At 35.8% G+C, this 7,893-nt stretch overlaps 1 protein-coding gene across 2 annotated transcripts in view; it reads right to left on the minus strand.

The window, feature by feature from the left end:
* Nucleotides 1-6,952, minus strand: part of LOC121672895 (potassium voltage-gated channel subfamily KQT member 5-like) — a 43,114-nt gene extending 36,162 nt beyond the window's left edge. For both annotated transcript variants that reach the window (XM_042045803.1, XM_042045802.1), the window contains exons 1-3: nt 6,824-6,952; nt 4,798-4,893; nt 1,461-1,555 (exon numbers count right to left, since the gene is read on the minus strand). The gene's annotated coding sequence lies outside the window, so the exon portion shown is untranslated. The remainder of the gene's footprint in view (nt 1-1,460; nt 1,556-4,797; nt 4,894-6,823) is intronic.
* Between the last annotated feature and the right edge of the window lie 941 nt (nt 6,953-7,893).

Below are 7,893 nucleotides of genomic sequence, written 5' to 3' on the forward strand. Positions count from 1 at the left end.
TATATATATGATAAACGTAAATGGGTATGTTAATTGGTGTACAACACACGTTACATTGCAACCACAAAAGCATTCAAGCAAGACTCATAACTACAATGCTTCTGGAAAATAAACTTTTCAGTTTTTTTAACACATGCATAACATGCTTAGTACATACCACTGCAGACTGAGTTGGCAAAGCACTTAGGCAAAACGCATTGCTGACACATATATAACAGAAAGCTGTAGGTTCTTATTAGATAAAGCTATTTCTGGTAAATAAAAAGGTTTAATTTTAGGATAACACAGCAATATGCTTATTTAAAATAAGAAGTAGATGCACTTTTGAGGGACAGTCATATTTTAGAATATTTTATGTGAGATACAGCTTCATTATTTATGTAATTTTATATCCATCCATTTATACCAATGTTGCTTTCAACCTGTTTGTATATGTAAAATATCAATACTTCATGTAACTTTTAATCTAAAAGCTCCTTTTAGTTTGGAGCAGTTTGGAATTACAGTTATGGTAATGGATTACTTACGGCTCTGTTCTTGTCAACTCTTTGAAATTCAAAGATCAGCTTTGGATACCCAGCCAAACTTCTTTTTGGCTGAGCTTTTTGGCACACAATTACCTTTTTACTGTCATGTGGATGTTCATCACCCAGCTTTGAGAGAAACCACTAATTCTCTTGCACTGTCTGCAATTAACAACAGTTAAGATGCTTATCAGAGCTTTCCCATAAGGCTCTTAGCGCTCTCCTTTTTGATCTTTATCAAGTGTCTTTTACTTCCTGATCTATGCCCTGTATTGAATCAGTCAACTTGCTGCCTTCTGCTAAACCTTTTACTGAATTATTGAAAAGTCTCGGGCTGCCAGTGCTCTGTGAATTCTCACCCAAGCTAGAGTATCAAATATTTCCTGTCTGCCAAACTGTGGCAACAGGTCTTTTGAGTCATCTTCCACTATCTGTATGTATGACTGTGTATATATTTTGTCCTAAGGAAATACTGAATATATCAGAAGGTATGACAAAAAGGAGCAAATTCCCCAGTGCATTCACCTGCAAAATACCACAAGGCACTCTTCCTTTGGAAAGGCAGATCAGCAGCTACAGCCTTATACAGAGGCACAGACATAAACATACCATTGAACCAAGGAACAAGCTCTGCATTAAACTTGGTATTTTCCTCCTTAAGAATAATTTGGAATGAGGTGAATCATTAGCCGTGATGCATGAGTGGGTTGCTGGGAAAATGTTTCTAATGCCAGTGCATTTCTAAGATAAATAGCAATGATTTGTATTTGTTCCTGGGCTCCTACATGATATTAATCTGATTTGTTAGTTGAAATTTTTAATGAGAAAATTGGAGAGGACATAAGGCAACAAACCATGACAAAACAGACAAATACTAGTTCTCTATAAGCTTGAACAGACATCAAAAACAGCACCAGCTGCCATATTTGTACCTACTTTGTAGGGCTGCAGGTATGCAAGGCCTTCAAATGAGGCTTCCAGGTAGCAATGGAAACTGATTTCTCATCAGCAGCATAACTACGCCATACACACTACGTGCAGGATATATGGTAAAAAAAGAAAAAACAAGGCAAGAGGGAGCAGGGGATGAAACAAAAAATTGAAAAGCAGATTAGTAACCAATACAAGTTGTATCTTTCTCTTATCATTCATAGCACTGATACATGCCTGAGGGGAGGAAGAATACTTTCATAATATCGCCAGGTGGCTGCCACGTTTGTTCTGCTGGCGTCGGTAGAATAAAACCGCCAGGAAGCCTGGTATGGGGAAACAATAGAAAAGTACAAAGGAACCAAGAAAATGAAGTGACAATGCCACCACACTGACTATGGAGTGAGGGGATTTTGCTCAGACCAGGATGTGCTCAGTTAGGCTGATTCAGGAAATACCAGTACAAACCTATCAAAACTTTTGTGAATCCCAGTACACCTTATGTGGTAAGATAAGAGTTACTGGCTCCATGAAAGCACCAGAAGATATTCAGCATATAAAGGTGCTCAGAAAAGCATTGCAGTGATTTATTTGTGACAAGTCCATAGGGGACACCCCCACAAACTTGCAGTCTGAGGTAAAGAAAGTGTCATAATACATTCTGCAAATCATAATGAAAACCAGACAAAAAGCATTTAGAAGAAAAAAGAAGTATTCTCTGTGGTTTGAAACACTGTTAAATGTTTAAAAACACAAAATTAATAATTTCAAAGGTGAGTGACCAAAGCATAGCATTGAAAATGTATCCATTGTTTGGATTTATAGTGCATGTAGATAGTAAGATTAGCCTCGGTTCTACAAGCTGGGATGTGTTCCCTGATGTCAGCATAACTATATTAATTTGTACTAGCTGAGCATCTGTGCTTCCTGTATATTGTCAACCATTAAATGTCATCTAGGTATTCTTGTATGGAAGCTAATACCCTGTGTTTTCCTACTGTGTATCTCCCAGAAGCATATCCAGTCTTCATTAACAGATGGACAACCTGTTACTCACTTTGAAAATTGCTTCACTGGTTGATCATTCTCATTGTCAAAAATTTCTGCATTATTTTTAATTTGAAACTCTTTGGTTTTGGCTTATAGCCAGAGTTACTCGTTATGTTTCTGTCTGCTACATTAAATAGTCCAATAGGTTCCATCTCTGAGCTTCTGTGTTCAAATAATGCTCACACTAAGTATTTCTTATAAGCTAAAGAAATTGAGAAAAGTATGTCCGTATGAAACATTTCACTTTTCTATAGCTATCCTTACGTCAGGTAAAGGCTCTAGCAAACAGTCTGTGGCAACAGATGAGTTAGCACAGACTAATTCTACAGCATAACTGGTTAGAAAATAGACATTACTCTGATAAGTTTGAGACGATTTAAAAAACTGGGGCACTGTTACAGTACCCAATGATATGCAGTTCAGACACATCCTGCATTTATGAACACAAAATTTTCTCCAGTCCTTGACCCATTTTTTCCAATGTTTTATTTGCTTTCTCTAATATTCCAGTCTCACTTACAAACTGTAGATGCTGAGTTGATATGTAGCATATTAGTATGAGCATCATCATACACAGTGGTAGTGTATGTCTTCTCCTTATCAGTCTTCTCCTTGTTATGTTTATGGTTCTGTATCTAAGGACTTTAATTAAATCAGGTGGAGTAACATACTGGGAACTTGTATGAAGCTCTTGACCCTTCTTTACCACACTTTGTCCTCTGTATTTCTCATCCTTAGTCAAATCCTTTCCCGATTCACTAAAACTGGGATAGACACATCTTGTAATAATCCGGATTCAGTTTCTAGATTAAGTTTTGTATTTGTTGTATTAAAATATTTGGCAGTAATCCTTTCACCCTAAAAGTCACCCTGATCGCCCTTGGTTTTATTCCTGTGTGCCTGCTGTCATATTTCCTATTCTGCCAGGCCTTGTGCCTTCAGAAAATATCTCTACCAGCAATTTTTTATTAATTTCTGGATCAGTGAAAGTGTTGAACCTGTAAATGAACATGTAAATGCTGAACAGCCTTCATCATGGGATCCCACAACAAATATCTTCCTTTCACAATGATTTTGTCCACTGAGCGTCACTCTCCAAAATCAGGCAGCTAGCTAGTCTTAGTCTATTTAGCATGCTGTCTTACTAATATTTTGGTTGAACTGTCATAAAATAATAATAAGAGCTACTTCCAAAACCTAAATCTATTATGTGTTTCCTCTGGCAACCAAACTTGGAAGAAGTAGATTAGAATACATTGTTAGAAAGCACCCCAAACAGTCATTCTAAAGTAGGCACAAAAGGAGTGGAATTATTTTTTAAATTATTCTAACAAATATTACATTTGAAATATTTAGGATTTAATAATAATCTGAGAGTAATAATGGAAAATATTGATTAACTTTAAGAATGCTTCAAAGACAGTCTGACATCTATCTGTACTTAACATGGAACCCTAGCATATCCTTGCTCAGCTTCTTTATTTGGATTTATTATTTAAAAAATAAAACCCAGCATAAATGGCACACATAGAACACTTGACGTTCCAGGAAAATAAACTAGGACTCTAGAAAATTATTTCCCCCCCTTTTTTTTCAGTGCATCAAGTACAGTAAAGCTTGGTGCAAAATGATTCTTTAGAGAATTTTCTCAGTTTTAACTAGGACTGAAAGTTAAGGAAAAACCCAATGCAAAACAGCTGCCTGAAACATACCATGCCACTTTTGATTTGCACCATCATGTCAGAACAACTTCAGACAATTTCAGACATTTTGAAATTGTTGGTACCTACATTTCCAGCTTTTGAATTGACTAATAGTGAAAGCAATTCTCTGGGCAGGACACTTTTCTTCTTCACCAAGTATATCACGGACTTAAATACTCTAAACCCTGTAGTAGATAAAAAGTAGCTTAATGTAGGCAAGAGCACTGTGCTGTCATTGGGTTGTCTAGGGATCAATTCTCTTTTTCCAAATAATTTTCTAACTGCAGGTATGCATTTGTCATCCTTGCCTTGGTTTCTTTAACATGGATAGAAGAAACAAAAACTACACACAGAACTGCTATATATAGTTTGTCTTGATGATCTTAAAGGTCTTTTCCAACCTAAATGAATCTGTGATTCTGTACAGAATTATGGCAACAAATAGCAGTCACTGAATACAGTTATTTCATGAAACTAACCAATATGTTAAATATTATTTCCATAAAACTTTCCAAATGGAAATAATAAGACTTTTTCCAATACGTGCTTTAAATCACCTGCTATTATCTTTTTGGTGATTTCATATTTACCTGAATTAGACTTGCAGCTGGATTCCTTCTTTTCTCAAAGTGTTTCTGACGATGCTGTTCCTGGACTTTCAATGCAAATCCTGAGCCAAGGATGCCCTGCAATATCATTTTATCAATGTGTAGGTAGTCTTTCAACAAATATACATCATCAATTATGAAGATTTTGTGAAGATGTTACAACATATGGCTGCTTCAGATAAGATATTTATGAGCAGTATATGACAGTATAAGGCAAAGAAGCAGTGCCCCTTTCCTGGTGAAGCAGGAGATTCCTTGCATAACATCTGTGGTGCTACCAATGACCACCCACCCCACCCATTGCCTGGGTTTGTGCTACACAGTATTCCTGCAACTACAAAGGCCATAGAGATAGATATAGATATATATTTATAAAATCAAACTGGGATATTCAGAGGAACTTTAGTCAGGAATGAGGAAATTACCAGCTGGCAGATATGCAGATATATATGGACCCCAAAGTCCACATCTGAAGTACTTATTACAACTTTTGATTTTAGAAAAGTTAAAAAATGCTTTTCTTAACAGATTAAGACCATTTATTCTTGATTTTTCCCAATAAATAATGCCCATTGTTCATTTTAGAGGCTATGAAAAAGGTGATTATGAAACCTCTCCTCTTTTAGCACTTTTACCTTTGAGTAAGATGAATTTGACCCTAACTGAATAGATCCAAAGACTGAGGGTGTTTTCCTCCTTGACTTGCAAGGAGTGTAATACTTCTGCTGGACATGTCTGCATTATAAGGAAGAATATTTCCACTCGATTCTTAGGATAAAATAATATTAGAAGTGCAAAAGTTTCCCACATACCTCTTGTTTTACAGACAGATTCAGCACAGAAGTATTTATGAGGAAAACTAGTATCTGTACATAGATATGACATGAGGAACAAAAGTTGTGGCATCTCTAATAGGTAAGGTTATTCATCTTTTCATTGTAGTGCTGGTAAGACTAACTTTCTTGTTAGTGGTGACTAGGTAACAAAAGGAATTAATTACAGTAGGTGTCAATAAATGTCAAAGATTCACAAACAGGTAATGAGTTATAATTATATGCATTATAGTATGTCAAAGATACTGAAATACTCTTTGTAGTTAGAGTAAGAAATAAATGCAGTGCACCAGACGATTTAATGCTGTTGACAAATGCTGACTTTTAATCTTGGTTTATCTATATGGTTGAAAACAAATGAAGAATTATGACATCCATGTTTTATAGTGATCTATAGATAGAGTATAAGAGTATTAAAATATCAAAAGACATTGCACTGGAGACAATATAAAAAATACAAATGCCACTTCTCATTTCATGCTAATTCAAAACTAATTTTAAAAAAAAGATTTACCCACAAAAACGAGAAGTTATTTCTGAAGCTGCACTATATTTTAGTCATTAAATAATTTCCATTTCCATTAGTGTCTTGTACATTGATAGAAACAACATAAATAAACTGTAATGTTTATTTACAATTTTTCATGGAAAATGATAGTTGCATATTTTGCATTCAACAACATTAACTATTAGTTGATTTAAGGCCTACTACTCTCTGTTGGTAGCTTGAACATACAAGCTTGAACATACGATACAACATGGCCATACAACACAAGCTATTAGAAATGCCTAATTTTTTTTCACTATAGTCTAAGTTAGAAAAACATATAATCTGCTTTTATTTTTGTTTTGTTTAGAAAAATTTGAAAGAAAAGCAGTAATATAACAAAAGGAAGATTTTTCAACTTTACACAATAGTATGTAACCTAACTTAGGGTTATTTCCCTGTCTTTCTATCATCTGTCCATGTCAGAGAAATTTCGCAAAACTAAAGCAATGACACCAAACGTTTTTTTTTGGATTTTGGATAGCAATTCACTAATGTTGTTGCAGAGCAAAAAGGCTTAAGCAGTTGTTCTTCATGTAGACAGCTTCCTTCAGCTTTTTGTATCATAATAATGGCAGGACCTACAGGAGTTTCTATTAATTTTTATGAGTTTTATAGGCATACTCACAGCAGGTAGTGCAAAGAAAGAAATGCCGAGTAGAGCAAACCCCGCAGAAAGCAACCTTCCAAGCCAAGTAAGAGGAGTTTTGTCTCCATAGCCAATGGTTGTCAAAGTGATCTAAAAAGAAATGAATGAACTACGTGGTTTACCAGAAGTCACTGACAGATTAGCTGCAGATTATTTACATTGCATGAAGCAGCACTTCCACTAATTAATTCAAGACATATGAAACATATAGCTGTTTCTAAAAAAAATGAACATAAATATATTAACATTGACATTTTTCTGTGAAAATGTAATACTGTTTATGACTAAATAAAACTGAGATAAATAATAAACATGAGAAAAACACCTAAATAAGCAATAAGTTTAAAAATAATGAAACATTATCTTGATCTCAAATTTGAGGGAAATGATGGGAAATTACATAAGCTGGGCAGGAAAAAAGTTTTCTTTTCCAGGGATGTGAAGGTGTTTCACTTATTTTCTGCAGGAAAATATAACTGTATCTATTTGCATAACTAAACAAATATAAAGTATACAGACATCATACTGGAAAAATATAGCAGGGGAGACATTGATGCTTGCAGATTATATAAAGTCAAAGGAATTGCAAGAAGCAGCTGCATTTTCTGCAAACCCATCAGTACAATTTGAAGTGATTTATCTTCTGAAACCCAAAAAACACTAATCAAAAGCTGGAAGGAACTTTGAGTAAAGTTTCTCGTCCTTTCCCCTTCCTCCTGACAGGCTCAGATACACCTATGTCACTCCTGACATGAAGGTCCAAAGGTTACTACGCAGCAGCAGATGCAGAGGTACCTTGGGCTGTTGGGCCATGTTATCTCAGACCCACCTGTGGACAGGTCAAAGAGAAAGGGGAGGCAGGTTTCAGTGCAAGTGGGAGGGCTCACTGACCTCTGGCCACGAGCAATGCAGCCACTGAGATAATGATGTATGTTTGAGGCTCACTGAGCGCATCTTGAAGGCAAAAGATGAGGCCTTCGTGTGTGTATGTGGCTGAGGGCATTCCCTGACCCAAGGAATTGCCATCCAGGCTACTCGTGGCCCCGGGA

The sequence above is a fragment of the Corvus kubaryi genome, unplaced genomic scaffold (genome assembly GCF_017639235.1).
Source record: "Corvus kubaryi isolate FWS band 111438036 unplaced genomic scaffold, C.kubaryi_AGA036_p1.0 65030, whole genome shotgun sequence".
In the NCBI taxonomy this organism is placed as follows: domain Eukaryota; kingdom Metazoa; phylum Chordata; class Aves; order Passeriformes; family Corvidae; genus Corvus; species Corvus kubaryi.